The sequence below is a fragment of the Globicephala melas genome, chromosome 4 (assembly GCF_963455315.2).
Source record: "Globicephala melas chromosome 4, mGloMel1.2, whole genome shotgun sequence".
NCBI classification, from domain to species: Eukaryota; Metazoa; Chordata; class Mammalia; order Artiodactyla; family Delphinidae; genus Globicephala; species Globicephala melas.
Genome location: NC_083317.1, coordinates 116,899,682 through 116,918,096, shown reverse-complemented (window position 1 = coordinate 116,918,096; position 18,415 = coordinate 116,899,682). Strand labels below are relative to the sequence as shown.

At 40.2% G+C, this 18,415-nt stretch overlaps 1 long non-coding RNA gene across 2 annotated transcripts in view; it reads left to right on the top strand.

Annotated features, from left to right (window-relative positions):
• Positions 1-9,716, top strand: part of LOC138842678 (uncharacterized) — a 33,759-nt gene extending 24,043 nt beyond the window's left edge. For both annotated transcript variants that reach the window (XR_011377437.1, XR_011377438.1), the window contains exons 2-3: positions 4,526-4,645; positions 9,678-9,716. This is a non-coding gene — a long non-coding RNA (uncharacterized lncRNA). The remainder of the gene's footprint in view (positions 1-4,525; positions 4,646-9,677) is intronic.
• Positions 9,717-18,415: the final 8,699 nt, after the last annotated feature.

Below are 18,415 nucleotides of genomic sequence, written 5' to 3'. Positions count from 1 at the left end.
ACAACATTGCAACTTCCCCTTCCTTTGAGAAATTTGAGGTATTTTCTTTATGGAATCTGTGTAAAAACCTGAAATGTATGAAGCAAGTATAAAACTCAGGAGGCCAAGATGAATGTTAGAGGAACATATATTAGTGGAGAATAATAACAAGCATTGGAACAGCTCCTACATGACTACGGCACCTGCCTACCAAGAGGAATTCGAGAGTCTGTTTAGCCAAAAGTATTTTCCCTTATGGGTCTGAAATTGTTACCATTAATTACTAATGAGTTAGTTGGTTTATTAGATTAACTAGTTGGCAGGCAGGAAGAAAATCAAGGCAGGTACATTTCCATGAGGGCATCAGTCCTGTGTTTTGATTTTAGAGTGACATTGATGGGAGAGTAAATTAACACAGACGTTTTGGAAGGCAATTAGGCAGCATTTGTTAAAATTAAAAACCCTTCCATTAAAAAATTTCACTTCTTCATAGTTAAGCAAGACACATATTTGCACATACATAAAAAGATAGACATAAAAAGGGGTTAGCTATAACAGTTAGTGAACCAAGAAGGTGAGAGCTATTTAAATATCTATCAGTAGGCAAATGGTTAAATAAATTAGGCTATGTCTCAAATATGGAAAACTATACAACTGCTTAAAAGAGTAAGTTAGAGGTATAGGGAATATCATGGAAAAGATTTCAAGACATATGGATGAGTGAAGAAAGCAAGCAGCAGAATAAAGAAAAACCTATTATATAAAAATAATAGCCTATTTTTTAAAGTTATATAATTACATAAAACTTATATGCAGTGTGATCTACTTATGTAGAACAAAACACAAAACAACAGCTGTGCATTTTTTATTTCTACATGTTCATATATATTGTATGAAAATGCATGGTAAACAGGTTTACAGGTATTCACGCAAACTTGCTTACAGGGATTATTCTCTGGAGAGGGAACTGGGGTGGTAGTGGGGTGGGGTTAGACTAACGGTCTATTCTTAAACCATTTCTCTAAAGGTGAACACAAAATCTGATTCTTCTTTTTCTTTTTTTGATAATTTTGGTAGTGTAAATACTCCCCCTTGGCCAATTTGAAGCTACCACAAGTTTATCAGCTGGCTTTTTTAATTCTCAACTCTCTGGAGGTCCTATGAGGTGGCTCCCAGATACCATATTAGACTTTCACTCTTTCTGTCTGCTGCCGCCACCAAATTCTCCCTCCCTCCTTCGCTGCCCCCTGCCCTGGCTCCTTCCTCTTTCTTTTCTTCCTTTCTTTCCAACAAGTCTATTCATGTATTCTTGTAATTCCTAAAAACAAAACAAAACAAAAAACCAAAACCAAACAAACAAAAACACCCAAAACTGTAGGTCACAGGAAGAGAAGAAACACAGGGGAAGGCTATGGGGTCCATCAGCCAAACAACTTTCAGAAGCTTTCACAACTGAGCCTAGGCTGACCCTATATTTTTCTGCAGAGTTGAGGAGGAAAGACCTGATTTAAAGGCAAGATCTGTAAACGAGGTAAATAGGAGGAGTGGGGCTGAGTGTACCTTTTAACCTTTAAAACGTATGTTAAAACAATATTCCTTTCTAAGTGAGAACCTTTTTATCATTAAACTCTGTTGAGTTATTATAGCTGTGTGTGGGTCTCCTTTTTCTCACAACTCTGGGAGGGACACAGCACTTAGGAAATCCCAATAAATACTTGTTGTTTAGTTGTTTAAATAATTAATTGAAGTATGATGCTAACCAACGTATGGGACTTAGAAAAAAGAAAGGTTTTTCTCAGAGAAGTAAACCCCATTTTTTTTTTTTTTTTTTTTTTTTTTTTGTGGTACGCGGGCCTCTCACCGTTGTGGCCTCTCCCGTTGCGGAGCACAGGCTCCGGACGCGCAGTCTCAGCAGCCATGGCTCACGGGCCCAGCCCCTCCGCGGCATGTGGGATCTTCCCGGACCGGGGCATGTACCCGTGTCCCCTGCATCGGCAGGCGGACTCTCAACCACTGCGCCACCAGGGAAGCCCAGTAAACCCCATTTTTGTACAAAAAGAAAAAAAGAAAAAAATTCTTCAGTTCTAGTAACAATCATGTTTACTGATTGAGAAATAAAACAAAACATTTACATGATTATATGTAGAATTTAGTCATATTTAAGAATAGAGAAGATCAATAACTTCATAACAGGCCTTCCTATCATTAAATGTGAAGTGTGATTGAACAGGGAAATAAACTAAAATAAGTAGGTTTACTGGGTACTGGATTAGAATTACTTTGTCCTACATAATTCCTGGCTCTCATAGGGTTTTGGGTAAGTGTTTTAACCTCTTGGAACTTGTTTTCTCAATTTAGAAAAAAGGTGTGGGCTTCCCTGGTGGTTGTTTAAAGATACAGATCTCTGGGCTTCCCTGGTGGCACAGTGGTTGAGAGTCTGCCTGCCGATGCAGGGGACACGGGTTCGTGCCCCAGTCCAGGAAGATCCCACATGCCGCAGAGCGGCTGGGCCCCTGAGCCACGGCCACTGAGCCTGCACGTCCGGAGCCTGTGCTCCGCAGCGGGAGAGGCCACGGCAGTGAGAGGCCCGCGTACCGCAAAAAAAATAAAATAAATAAATAAATAATAATTTTAAAAAGGTGTAATAATACATGCTCTGTCTGACACTCAGGGTTTTCTTGTAAGGTTTACCAGCTAATGAATATAAACTTCTTTTTTATAAAAACAACAACAAAAATAGTCCCTATATACCTAAAAGTGTTTATTACCATAAAGTTAAAGGTGTCAGAGATGTGGGTTCTAGTCCTAACTGTGTCACTGACTTTCCAAAAGGCCATCTTATAACCTCCCCAATGGCAGTTTCCCCCATTTGAAAGATGATGCATTTGTAATGGGTCGTAACCCTGGGAGTCCCCTGACCCTGTATTATGTAAAAGGAATAAATCCCTACCATGTATCTGACAGCCCAGCATCCACTCTCCAGCACCCTTGGCCACTAAGAAGGCATCTTGCATTGAGGCAGGGAAGACAGTAACGGTGTCTTTTCTGTGATTCCGAGAGATCAGAGTTTGTCCATGGGTAAAGATGGAGTGTGTGTCCAACACACCTCCCATGCCGATAAAATACTACTTGACCCTGTCCTCTGCACACATGGTGAGATTGGGCAGATTCCCATACATGTATCCATTTATTGCTGAAAACAGATGTAAATTAACCTATCAGGCATGTTAGATCAAGGCCACATGGTATACATTCTATGCATTTTCTCATCACATAAGCCTGGCAGTATCATCATTGTTCTCATGCATAATCTACGACAGGACTTGATTTGTTTTCCCAAAAAAGAGGCCATAAGCATTGTTTCTGATTAAAGCTGAGGAGCACACAAATTTAGAGGCAAGAGGAGGAAAAGTAAGCTAAAAAGTGGGAAACAGTGAAAAGGGGAAAAGAATAGAAAGAAGCTAAGTCCTTGGAAGAAGAAAACAAGGACAAAGGTGACTGAGATAACAGGAGCATCTTTTCTGAAAGGTTCTACATAGAAACACATTTCCATAAGATATCTGGTCAGTTATGTCTTTGTTCTTCTATAATATTTTATTACCTTAAAATTACATCTTTGCTCTGCTGTCACCACCTAATTTTGATCAATATCAGATGTTAGAAACAAATGCATCTGTTTAACTTTACTTGCTATGAGACTTTGGAAACCGAGAGAATTTACTAGATGACTTGCCTATCAACCAGCATACCTGGGGTAAAAAACTGGGAAATAAAAACTCATTTAAACCAACTCAAACATAGGGAAATAGAATCATAGAAGTTAGAATTATAGGATATAATGAATGAGAAAGTTCTTTATAATCTTACAGCACATGAGATTTCTCTCCCAGAAGCTAGAAACTCTAGTATTAACTTGGCCAGATTCAGTATATATATTAATATTGTCATTCATATACCAGCTACGGTTTTCCAGTTATAGAAAACATCAGAACGTAAGACTCGTGGATATTTTTTTCCATGTCTCTATCCAGGGTTCCTGAAACAAAACAGCAAAACTTCCTCTTTGCAGAAATTCTTTTTGCTATGAAATAAACTGGTGATTCTAACTGATTCCACTCAAAATGTAAAAGGAAAATCTTGCACCTCCACAGACAGAAACCTAAGGAACTGAGCATGCAAGGAACAGGCAGACAGCCTCTCATCTCCCTGTTTCCTCCCATGCTGTGGTTTCAACACTTCCCTGTAGAAGGGTGACAGAGTTTTGTGTGAAGGTGACTAAGGTGACGATTACTGGGTTTGACTACCATCTAGTGTCCAACCTGCACTCCTGGACTTGAATGGAGGCATTGGACTCAAGATTGCCATCTAGAGCTCAGAGTTCCAGTGGCAACGTTACTTTCTTGACTGGAGAATCAAGGTCAAGCCAGGCAAAGAGAGGTCATTTGATAGCAAAATTCCACTGGACGAGCGAGGGAGACCCCACGTATCCCGGTTGGCTCTATTGCTACAATGAGATTTTTACAATGTAACCTCTTTTACAAGTCAGAATTGGTCCAAGAAGTCCTGAAGCCACATCTTTTAGAGTTTCTACATGGGAGTGGTACCTCCGTGTCATGCAGTTACTGTCATTGGGACAAGGCCCCTGAGTTGCTTCTGCAAACCACCGGTAAGTATACCCTGCCCCTGGTTCTAGCCGGTCATCTTCCTTTTGTGGGCCTGTAGTGTTATCAGGATAGAGAGCACCTAGAAAACAACCTGCAGTGTTGTCACAGTAACCACCGGACGACACTGTTTTGCATGTGACCCACGCTTTCTCCATTAACTCACGAATGGATGTTAATTTGTATTTTTAGAATAAAGTGTGCATCTCCGCCTTCCTTTCTCCCGCCTCCTGTCTCCCTAGATCCCCCTTACTTGGTTTCTACCTGAATGGCCAGCTTGGCCAGTTTCCAGACTAAATTGGAATGAGTCAGGCAGCATATTAACAGACTAGCATCACCTTTATTGATAGATTCCACGAATATTTACTGTGCACCTACTATGTGCTAGATCTTGGCTACAGAGAGCTAGGATCCTGAGTTGCCCTCCGTATTTTCTATGCTGCAAATCAGACTTTGGGACCCAGGGCCTCAAGAGCTTCCATGTCATCTGCAAGCTGCCCACAGGCATCGGGAAGTGGCCTTCTGCATAGCTGATATTACGCTGAACTACTACCTTAGTCTGAAGCTGGCGTCTTGCTCTCTTTTTTTCCTTCCTCTCCTAGAATCTGGCTTCAGATCTCCACCTCCGGAAGCTGGAATCTGATAATTATAGGTAACATTCCTTCATTCAACAGAAGACTTTGAAGCGTGACCAACCTATCATTTATCATCTTTTGAGACGACCTTGCTCCATGTTGAACACAAAACCCTATTTGGTAGCTTTCTCTTCCCTTCCTTTTTCCAACACCATCAGGCAGCTGTGAGTGTGAATGTTTAGGGGAGAAGATACTTACTGTCTGGAAAATAGTGACTTCACCTGACAGTGGTGTTTTCCAAGAAGCTAATCCTCATTCGCTAGGAAATGGAAATGAGATGAAGGCGGAACAATATTTCTGCCAACCTAACATTTAGCTCATGAGTGTCTCCTATCCATCCCCCAATTAGTTATTTATTTACATATGAGAAAAGTGTGTTTTCTTTTCCAGAAATTGCACTGGGTGCAGGGGGGAGGGTCCACTCATTTCAAATGAGAAATTACAGAACAATCTGGGATATAAAAATTAAAGACACCTGAAGTAAAAGTCTACATTCACCCCAAACTACTCCTAGTTCACGATTACCTTGCTTTTCCTGAGGTTTTGGTCTCATGCTCTTCACAAGCAAAAGCTCAGGAATCTAAGGAAAGGGGACCCACTTACCTTCGTTTTCTTTAGTGCAGTTGATTCCGTGAGGATGGAAACTATAGTTTCTTGAAGCAAAATTTTTCACATGTACACAAATGACATCTCCAGTCTCTGCTTTCATGATTGGACCTAAAAATCCCAACCAGGATGGTTTTTCAATGATCGTTTGAAAGGTATCATCCATGTACTCAAAATACAAAGCCTTTTTATAAACAGGTCCTATCCTATCTTGGCTTTGTTTCAGATATGTTTGGGACTGAAACTCTCTGTAAACAAACAAACAAACAAGAACTTGAACAATGTTTGACCTGAAAGAAAACAGTGTTAAATCTACTGAAACTAGAAGTAAGAAGCGTTACAGCCTAATTTTATAGAGCAAACCCAGACACTGGTGAAAATCTAGAAGGAGTCAAAAACAGGGTAGTAGGCAAGGAGAAGTTTGGAAGTTCTGGGTGAAGAGAACAAATGCAAATGTAGCAAGTAATATACATGGTATTTCGGTTTAAATGACTTACCAAATTCTTTGTACTGAACCACGAAAGGTTTCTAACCCTACACTGAGGTTATTTTAGCTCTCAAGCATCAGATCAATTCCTACAAGTTAAGACTGTTTACACATTTCAATGATTCGTGGATTTGTTGGTAGAATTGGGGGCAATTTCGCGCACAAGCAGAGTAAATCAGAACCCGACTCATAACCTCTAGATTCCCTTGTCCCAATGATCTGAACAGAGAAATCAAGAAGAGACCTGCAATTTTACAATCTCTGCCATAGACTCCAATGAGAAGGAAAAGTGTTGTTTTACATCTTAAGCACCACTCAAACAAAATCGATGATAAATACAGAATTAGAGATAATCCCTGAAGTATGCATCATGAGGGCAAGAGTGGCAATAATCCCAGGAAGGAGCAATTTCTGATTTATATTAATAGCTGTCTTCCATGTCATGCTTATACTAAAAATTCAAAGGAAGCGGTTCTAATAGCAAATGTGCCCTGAAACGGTCAATCATGGAAAATTCTTTAGCAGCATTTTATCAGTGAATAATAATTATCAACGTTTGCTTCTGATAGCTGCTTTTTCAGTGTGAAGGTATTACTTACTGATCTTCTGAAATAGGCATTACAATGAGCATATATTTACCAGTAGGAGCATAATTCCAAGTAGTTTCTCTAATGCCTATGTAGTAGTGCCTCTCTATTGTCCAACCTGGAGAACTAATAAAAACCAGAAAGGTCAGTGGTAAAAGGATCTTCATTTTCAAACCTTGCTCCTGGATAGGCTAACTGAGTGATGTTTTTCTTCCTTTATTTGTGTTTGTTTACATAGATCAGGGTTGCAAAAGAGCTCATCAAACACTTCATCTACATATATGTCATTTCCATTCCAAATGCACTTAGTTTTCATTAGTCAGGCCAGGTGAAATGTTGCACAACACATAGAGAATACTGGTTCTTGACACGGTGTACGATGCCAATTAAGACCTTGTTGAATTACCAGGTAGATGGGCTACCCAGATCATTCATCAACCCCTAACGATTCTTATCTATTTCTGGATTATAGGAATCACCTCTAGTCTAGTCTAGTCTACAGACAGCCCCCGCTTTCTCAATTCATTATGTTACCGAATCAGGTTTATTTGCCCGATGGGCACCAAGTCAAACGCTGAGACACCAAGGTTTGCGTCAAAGAAAAGGTTTCTTCGTGAAGCAGTCAAGCAAGAAGAGAGAAGAACAAGTTTCAAATCTGCCTCCTCAAAGGCGAGGGGCTTGGGATATTTAAGGGATAAAGAAACAGGGTGGTCTGAGACTTGGGGGAAGGTGATTGGAGGTAGGAAAAAGGTGAAGTAACTGTCGTTCTGCGCAGGTAAAAATGAGCTTCGTGTTTCTTCATGGGACACATGTTCAGAAAATTGTGGCATTAGTATGTTCTGAGGGTGGAGTTTTTGGCCCTCTGATGTCAAAAGGTCACCTATCAGACACTTGAGCAGGCCCAGGTGAGGGTGGTCTCAACAGGTTTGAACTGGATGAGAGGTGACTCCTTTTCCTGAAAAACAACTTGGGCACACACCTTAAGGCTCGTATGCCAGAGGTACTATTTATGGGGGGTGGTGAAGTGAGTCTTGTGGTACCTTGTCTAAGCTACGTAAAGCTTGGTGGGTATGCAATTTTGCAAGAACAAAGTGAAGACAGATTACAATTTTCTAATACCTAGACAAGCTAGTTATTGTCTAACGGATCTAACTAATAACTCTCCTCAGTTTCAAGCAGCTGTATCAAAGCTGGCAATGAACCACACACTAGTTTGCATTGTTTAAATTTTTATGTGGTATTTTCTCTACCCCGAATAGATTGTAACTCCAATAGATTAGGGACCACTTCTTTTTGTTCTGTATATCTCCCAGAGATGTCGAGAAATAAATGTTAAATTTTAGGGAGACAAATAAATAGAGTGCCTTGGCCAGGATTACAAAAGTGAGGAAAAGAGTAGGAGTCTTTATTTGCCATCGATCTGTGGATCGTCGTCTATTGGGATATCTATTACTATGAGGTGTTGGTTGAGACTTTACAATTTGAAAGCCACAGTGGTTTCAACAGTCAGAGTGCCGCTTTGATTTAGGTCTAGAAACCCACACTTAGAAATACTAAGGCAGCAAATATGGCATGTATTGTTCTGCAGCTTGGTTTTTATTCCTGAACTACAAGGCTTAGAGACCTTTATATATCACTACCTAGATGTCTACATCTTTCATTTTAATTGTGGCATATTTTTTTCTATCATGAGTGTACTTCATTTATTTTTTAAAACACAAAAGATCAAAGTGTATTTTTTTCTGTGAGTTCATACAGATAAATATGCATACTTAAGGACATAAACTAAATACAGTTCTGAGAGGAATATTATATTTAAAATGTTTTTTTTATAAGGAGAGCATATTTCCATTTACTTGATTTAAAAAATCAACAAAATATTTGCAATTTGTTTTCTTTTTTGCATTAAAAAAAATGAGGCTATAAATATTTTCCTTATAAGCAACAGTTGCTAAATTCTACACAGGTCAAAACATGCAGGCTGGGGCTTCCCTGGTGGCGCAGTGGTTGAGAGTCCACCTGCCGATGCAGGGGACACAGGTTTGTGCCCCAGTCCGGGAAGATGCCACATGCCGCGGAGCGGCTAGGCCCGTGAGCTATGGCCGCTGAGCCTGCGCGTCCGGAGCCTGTGCTCCGCAATGACAGAGGCCACAACAGTGAGAGGCCCGCGTACTGCAAAACAAACAAACAAACAAAAAAACCATGCAGGTTGTCATATCACAACGTTTTTCACATTTGTGAATCCTTCGGAGGGTTGTAAGAGGAAGCTGGGGAAACCGCCCACTGCTTTGGCAGATTTTTATGTCACCAGCAGATGTTGGAAGAAATTCAGAAAAGCTAGGCCTAGAGGGACCATGGTGGGTGGAGCAATCACCTACAAGAGAGCCATGAGGAAGGGATTCACATCTCTCACCCTTTGGGAAGCAGTTGAAAGGAGTGGGGAGAAGATGCATGTCAGACATGATGCGTTTCACGAGAGAGGAGTTAGGGATGGGCTCTCTGACCTAAGTGAGGAGATCCAATCGGGCTGGAATTGTTGGACGCTAGAGTCTCCCACATTTCGCTCTGGGTATGTAAGAACCTTATAACCTTCCCTGTCACTGTGACCTAGACCAGCTGCTGTAGAAGGATTCACCCATCAGGCAGAGGGACAGGATGCCTTAAATGGGTTTTCAGATGTCCCTTTATCGAAATTCTATAACTTCCTTCCTCTTTCTTTTAGGAACATTAATTTTACTTTGGAATGTAGACAATAGAAGAGCCATTCAGCTGGGATACTTTTCCCTCAGTAAGTACCCCAATAAGTTCAAAGAAGTCTAATGTATTCACTTCAAACAGATCTACCTCCAATTCTCACTCTGCCATTTACTAGGTGTGTGATTTGGGACGAGTTGCATAATCATTCTAAACTCCAGTCCCTTCCTACCTGTAACATGAAGGTAATAATAATGAAACCTCAGGGCTCCTGTGAGGACCTCTTCCAGCCTGATACAATGTAGGCATTCAAAGTTAGCATCCTCCCCTGAGACAATGACAATGGTGTTAGTAAATGTTCATTGTTCTTTTCTTTTCTTCTGAACAAATGACTAGGACTGGCTTATATTTGGGGGGGAGTGAGGGGGGCACTTTATCTTAGGTAATGTTGTATTTTATGGCTCATCCATAGGTAAATTATGTTTGCAGTCCTGTCCTTCCCTTCCTGCACAGCCCTCAGTAGATCAGTCTTTTGGTACAGCAGCATTTGAAGTTGGTCACCATTATTTGACTATATTCTTGGTTGGTAGCCCAAGAACATAAGGCAACTGATTTAGATACGCTTCGCTGAATCGGGTCCCAAGGTATGAGCTCAAATACCTTGGAGGGAAATTTGAATGCTTTCCTGGTTTTTCCATTCCATAACTGAAAATAAGTTTAAGGAATAAATTGAGCACATAAAAATATGCCTAAGGACCGAATGATAATAGAACTTTCTTTGTAAAAAGCTTTACAATATATAAAATACCTTACAAAACAAAAATATTACCCAAAGTCATCTTCAAAACACTCTCCCCTAGCTCCCACCCCTCATACTTGTTTAACAGATGAGGTATCTACAACTCAGAAGGTCAGGTAAGTTGCTGTAGGATGTAAACTTCCCAGTTATGAAGCCAGGAGTCAAATATAAATCATTGGATTCCAACTCAAATGTCTCTTTCATGTGATCTTACTAATTGGCTCCCATAATTGAAGAGTGTATACTTCTATATTATCAACAAATGTTAAGTTTTACTCAGAATGTATAATTCGAACCATATCTTCCAATAAGGCAAACCAATGCGATATAAATGGTGTGGGGACAAGATGGGGAGTTCAAAGACAAGGGGAAGATGCCAGCAATTTTTACACCCGTTTCTATTATTTCTGTTACTTCTACCAATAACCACCATTTGTTGAAATGGCCATCAGACTTTCCTTAGCCGCTTTCTAAACACTAGATCTAATTGTGTCAGCCAATCCCGAAAGGGAAGTTTATTCAGCTCTTTTCCTAGAGGAAGAAACTGGAACTAGAGGGTTTTAAACAACTTGCTAAAGCAAGTAGGTATTATTGCTAGCATTTAAACACAGGCCTTAAAGGCTGGTGGATGCTGTTACTACTAAATGCTCTGCCTTGTAATCTAGGCTACTCTGTGGAAAACTATTTAACCTCTTTGAACTCCTCTGGGTTAGAGGAGGTTAAATAAGTAGAGCAACTAGTAGCTGGGACAGATGAGTGCAGATAAAGCCCTCTGTCCTTTTCAGGTTAAGACTATATAAATTACAAGCTTTCACAGTATGGGCTGGACTCCATGAAGGACCAGATGCCCACAAAACAAGGCATAGAAGGGCATAGAGGGAAGATATTGAGGACCGATGAGAAAGAGAAAAGCAACCCCTGACATCGAGAGCTGGCCTGGCACTCAAAGGTAGGCCTGGTGTTCTCCTGTTGGACATAAACAATTTCTAGAACACCAATATCAGACAACACCGCTGTGACCAGGGTAGATCAAGACAAAAACAAGACCACTCCATAATAATGTCTGAACACACATGAGGAACATGAACATTGTCCAAACCTTTAGAATAACCAAACATTCCCTTATCCTGGCCATAACTGATGGCTGCTTCTTTACCTATTACACTTTTAGCTTTAACCCTCCTACCTTACAGAAAAGATTTATGAAGACATCCAATCATAAAATTACCCCGACTTCCTCACTGCATTCAATCCAGAGCAAAGCCCTACTTCCTTACGCACCCCCATAAATCACCTAACGTTAGTCCTAATCCTATAACAAGTCCTTTCTAGCACATTTTTTCTGAGATACTCCAGGTTCTCCATGGTGTAGGTTCTCTCACCTTGCAATGAGGAATAAACACAACTTATTCAACTACAGATGCATTGACACTCATTTTCCCTAGAAAAAGAAACATTTCATGGCTTAAAATACTAACGACATGACAAAAATTCAGATATTTATGTCTCCAGCCTGGACCTTTCTGCTTAACTCGAGATTCCAGTACATATGGTTGTCTCTTCCACATCTTCATTTCATTGCTAATACAGTATTTCTCGAACATCTATGTGCAGATAAATCTCCAGAAAGATCTGTGGATCTTTTAAAATGCAAGTTCTGATTTTGTAGTTCTGGGGCGGGTCCTGAAAGTCTGCATTTCTGCACTGGCTCTCTGATAATGACAATGCTGCAGGTGCATAACCATGCCTGGAGTAGCAAGAATCCAACAGACACCTCAAAATCAACATGCCCAAATAACTCCTAAGAATTCTAGCTTAAACTCCAACTTGTAAAGAGCTTGGAAGCCATTACTGCCATTCTTATAACAAGAAACACTGGACAAGCCAGAATTCAACAACTTGTTTTGAACCCATCAGAGAATGGAATTTGTAGGGCAAACTGCTATTCTCACATCTGGAGAGTCAGGTGAATCTAGAAGACATCTGCTTACCGGGAGCAGAAGCCCCTGCAGTGTAATGTTAGGTACACTTGAAAGGTAATTTTAATGAACTGCTGGAGGCTGAGTATGGACTAGCATGAGAGTGAGAAACTCCAGGAGGCCATAGCCTCAGGGCCAGGCTGGGGGGTGGGGGATGGGCCATACTTTCATGGGTTTTATCTCTAGGAACCCCACGAGGTTCTCAAGGTGAAGATCTGAGAAAGATCCCCACATGGCTCTGGAAGGGGAAGGAGAAAAATAAAACCAGTGAAATAGGCCCAGAGACTTCTCCATAGCAAAGGCTTATTCTCCAGAGGGAAGACTTGATCAGAGGCTTTTCCCAGAGGCAAAAGAGAAGGGTATGTCTCTCATTCCAGCCCTCTATAGCCTTCCTGTTCATCTAAGGGAGAGAAAGGTGCTATAACAGAAGAAGCACCTGTGAAGGTCACAGGAGAGAAACAGAGGCTGACTGAGATTTAGGGACTTCCCTAGCAGTCCAGTGGTTAAAACTCCACGCTCCCAATGCAGGGGGTGCTGGTTCAATCCCTTGTTGGTGAACTAAGATCCCACATGCTGTGTGGTGCAGCCAAGAAATTAAAAAAAAAAAAGAAAAAGACTATTGGAAGATTATAGAATGTTCTTCCTCTTTCATACCTTACCACTGTGCTCCAGTATTAAAAAAAGCAGATTACAATTGAAAGAGCCACAAGACACGGTGTGTCCCTAAGAAGACATACTTAAGGTGGCCCAAAGTCAAGAGGGGAGACCAAAAAAAGAAAAAAAGGAGACACTAGAAAAGTTTGAAGCCTCTGGCACCTAGAGCTACAGCAAACATTAAAAAACATTAAACCAAGCTCAGCTCTTAGCTGGATTATCATAAATCCGTATACAAAAGGCCTATTTACCTCAGTATCCATAACCCAATACCACATCTTCCTCTTTAAACAAAAAATGACAAGCCATGACAAAAAGCAAGAAAAAAGTCTGAAGGGACAGAGCAGACGTAAATATGACAAAAATGTTGGAATTGTCAGACAGGAAATTTAAGATAACTATGATAAATATGTTAAGGGCTATAATGAAAAACATAAACAACATGCAAAAACAGATAAGTAATGTAAGTAGAGAAATAAAAATTCTAAGGAAGAATCAAAGGAAAATGCTAGAAATCAAAAACATTGTAACAGAAATGAAGAATGCTTTTGATGCTTTATTAGACTGGACACAGCCAAGGAGAGAATCAGTGAACTTAAAGATTAGTCAATAGAAACTTCCAAAACTGAAATGCAAAGAGGAAAAAAGAGTGAAAACAAACAAAGAAACAAACAAAAAACACATTATGTTGTACACCTGGAATTAATATAGTGTTATATGTCAATTATACCTCAATAAGACACACAGACACACAAACAAAACAGAATATACAAGAATTGTAGGAAAGTTTCAAAAGATGTAACATAGAGAAAATTGCAATGCCAGAAGGAGAAGAAAGAAATGGAGTAAAATAGATGTTTGAAGTCATAATGGTCAAGAACTTTCCACAATTAATGACAGACACAAACTACAGATCCAAGAGGAAGCTCAGAGAACACCAAAGACCAGAATAAATACCAAAGGAAAAAAAATACCAACACCAAAAGTCCTATACCTAAACATATACTCAAACTGCAGAAAACCAAAGATAAAGAGAAAATATTGGAGGAAGCCAGAAAGGGGAAATATCTTACCTATAGAGAAACAAGGATAAGAAATATGAAAACGAACTGATCTTGCTTATTCCCCCAAAAGCCATTCCAGTCATTTCCTTCTTCATCTCAGTTAGTGACACCTTCAGTATTCCAACATCCCAGGCCAAAAATCTAGGATTCATTCATAGCTTCTTTCTTTCTCACATTTCACATCCTGTCTGTCACCTGTGCAAAATATATTTAAAATGTAGCCACTTCTCACCACCTCTACTGATATACTTCCCTGGTATATTCCCACCATTATGCCCCTCTGGGGTGCTCTAAAGTCTCCTAAATAGTTTCCCTACTTCAACTGTTGCCTCTCCTCAGTCTATTCTTAATACAGCAGCCTGAGTGATACTCTTTTTTTTTTAGGAGAACAAAGAAAATTTCATTTGAGCCAAACTGAGGATTATAACCCAGAAAGCAGAACCATGAGTGATCATTTAAAAATATAAATCCCATCAGGTCACTCTTCCACTCAAAGTCTTGCAATGGCTCCTTATTTCTTGCAGAGTAAAATCCATAGTCCTTTCTATGGCTCTCAAAGCTTCTTAAGGATCTCAGCTCCCATTACCTCTTTTCTCTCACCTCTCCTTTCCTCTCCTTTGCTTACTATGCTCCAGCCAGGCTTACCTCCTTGTTGTTCCTTGAACATACCAGCCACTCTTAACATAAGGCCCTTGAGCTATCTTCCCTCTGCCTGATTGCTCTTCCCTCAGATATCCTGATGGCTCCCTTATTTACCTCCCTCCAGTCTTAAATGTCACACTCCAAGTGAGGTCTATCTTGACCACCTGATTTAATATTGCCACCTGCTCCACCTCTCCTCTCTCCAGTGCTTGGATCCCCCTACTTTTTTTAAATTTAATTTTTAAAATTAATTAATTAATTAATTTCTGGCTGTGTTGGGTCTTCGTTGCTGCACATGGGCTTTCTCTAGTTGCAGCGAGTGGGGGTTACTCTTCATTGCGGTGCATGGGCTTCTCATTGCAGTGGCTTCTCTTGTTGTGGAGCATAGGCTCTAGGCGCACGGGCTTCAGTAGTTGTGGCACACAGGCTCAGTAGTTGTGGCTCGTGGGCTCTAGAGTGCACGCTCAGTCACTGTGGCACATGGGCTTAGTTGCTCCACGGCATGTGGGATCTTCCCGGACCAGGGCTCTAACTCATGTCCCCTGCATTGGCAGGCAGATTCTTAACCACTGCACCACCAGGGAAGCACCCCCCCTCCTTTTTTTTTTTTGTCAATAGTACATATCATCTTCTAATTTACTGTAAAACTTTCCCCTTTACCAGGTTTATAGGTTATTGCCTGTCTGTCCTTACTAAAATGAAAGCACCATAAGGGAAAGGATTTTGTTGGTTTTGTTTGTTGATGTATCTACAGCACCTAGAACAGTGTTTGGAACAAAGCATATGCCTAATAAATATTTATTGGATGAATGTATTGTAGTATACCCTGAAACTGGCTTTGTGGCCTAGGAAAACAACAGCAGCAACAATAATGATAATAACAATTTGGGAGGTGCTTTCTTTGTGTTAAGCACTTTATGAGTTTAATACAGTTAATCTTGACAACCTCAAGAGTGAGGCAATTAAAACAGAAGGAAGGGAAGACTCAGCCCAGGTCACATACCTGGCTGGAGACAGAGCCAGGATTTGAACACCAAGGCATTTCTGACTCCAAAGCCCATGTTCTTAATCCACGTGCTGTGTTGGGAAAGCAGATTATTCTCTCTGCACCTCAGGCATTTTCCTCTTTATTATGAGTTTTTGGGCTGGATTACTTTTTTTTTTTAATTTTAGAATTTTATTTATTTATTTTTATACAGCAGGTTCTTATTAGTTATCCATTTTATACATATTAGTGTACATATGTCAATCCCAATCTCCCAATTCATCCCACCATCACTACCCCACCCTGCCACTTTGCCCCCTTGGTGTCCATATGTTTGTTCTCTATATCTGTGTCTCACTTCTGCCCTGCAAACTGGTTCATCTGTACCATTTTTCTAGGTTCCACATACATACATTAATATACAATATTTGTTTCTCTCTTTCTGGCTTACTTCACTCTGCATGACAGTCTCTAGATCAATCCATGTGTCTACAAATGACCCAATTTCGTTCCTTTTTATGGCTGAGTAATATTCCATTGTATATATATGTACCACATCTTCTTTATCCATGCATCTGTTGATGGACACTTAGGTTGCTTCCATGTCCTGGCTATTGTAAATAGTGCTGCAATGAACATTGGGGTGCATGTGTCTTTTTGAATTATGGTTTTCTCTGGGTATACGCCCAGTAGTGGGATTGATATGTCGTATGGTAATTCTATTTTTGGTTTTTTAAGGAACCTCCATACTGTTCTCCATAGTGGTTGTATCAATTCACATTCCCACCAACAGTGCAAGAGGGTTCCCTTTTCTCCACACCCTCTCCAGCATTTGTTGTTTTGGGCTGGATTACTTTTAAGGATTCTTTTGCATCCACAAAATTGTCACTCTGCTTCTCTATTTTACTAACTTTGCTGATGGTTTTCAGATTAAGTTATCAGTCAATGACTTGGTGGAACGAGGACCCAGTGGCTCTGTGGACATCATTTTTCAGATCCTTCCTAATGTTCCTACTTCCTATTTTCAAATACAAATATGCACAACTCAGCATGAGAAATCTTTTTTTTCCCCTCACAATACAGTGCTGACTAGTCCTGCCTATCCAGGTTCCCTGTACCTTTAAGGATGAGCAAACAGTGATTTTGCAAATCAATGTACTTCAAAGAAGACAGAACAATTTTAAACCACTAGATTAATCTAAACTAGCAGAGCCTTAACTCCTGCTGTTAGAAGTGGATCAGGACTCTTGTGGGAGGGGAACTGGGGAAGCTTGATACAGCTCAGAGGTACTCAACTGCCCAGAAATACTGAGGTATAAAACAGCAAGATCAATAAAGAAAACTGTACTGGAAAAAAAGTTTTTTGTCTTATTTACCAACTGTGAGCCATTTCTACTTCACTATGTATGTGAATGACACTCATATATAAGAAGTCATAGCTTCATTCATGTATTCAACATTCAGCAAATAGTTATGGAGAGTTTCTACATGCCTTGCCTTTTCCAGTTGCTCAGGGAGTAATGGCATTATAAAATCGGGCAGTATAATGACTGAAGAGGTCCTGTGGGTGACGGTACAGCCACAAGTAGAATATGGCCAGACAAGAACATAAACATCATTTCTTTATGTGAGCCCTCAACTATATTGCCCAGTTTGTTTACTTATTGCATTACTAAAAAACCAACCCATCTTCAGTGGATGACTATTTACCATCTCGAAAGACAGTAAAAGGAATTATTGCCACAGAATTTCAGGGCGATTCCAGAGGATAAGACCACAGAACTGTTTGTAACCTTGACTCTATCATGAAAATGTCTGTGGAAGCTCCCACGGTGATGGCTTTGAAAATATCGACACTCACTTGTATATGCACATTTGGATGTGTATCTTATTAAAACAAAGTCACATTCATAATTCTTCAGCATGTTATCAGTTAAAAAATGGGTTGATTGCAAAAATTAGTTTTTAATTCATTATTTGGACCCCAGGATGACTTTTCTCCCACTGAAACAATGTTCCAAGCAGTGGGTGGATTCTATCCTCCAAATGCCACTGTAACCCCAAATGTAGATAAATAACCAACGATAATTGTTACCAAAAATTCGCCGCTTAAATTGAATTCATTTGGAACTGGAAACAAAATATTTTACTAGGATTTTATTGTTAGAAATGCAAACCAATTAATAAGCTTATTTTATCTTATATTAGTTTAAACCCTACTTTTTTTTTTTTTTTTTTTGCGGTACACGGGCCTCTCACTGTTGTGGCCTCTCCCGTTGCGGAGCACAGGCTCCAGACACGCAGGCTCAGCGGCCATGGCGCATGGGCCCAGTCGCTCCGCGGCATGTGGAGTCGTCCCAGACCGGGGCACGAACACGTGTCCACTGCATCGGCAGGTGGACTCTCAACCACTGCGCCACCAGGGAAGCCCTAAACCCTACTTTTTTGATTTGTAAAAATGACAGTTCCACATGGTTCAATCTAATATTTAACACAATTTTAATTTGTCTTGTAAGGCCGCACCAAATCTTAGAATCAACCAAAAATAAATCAAGATGTTGTTTAGATCAAAATGCTGTCATTTTTATTGACAAAATTTTAAGAGAGCACAATATGGAGTCCTTCATTTCACTTTTGGTTTTT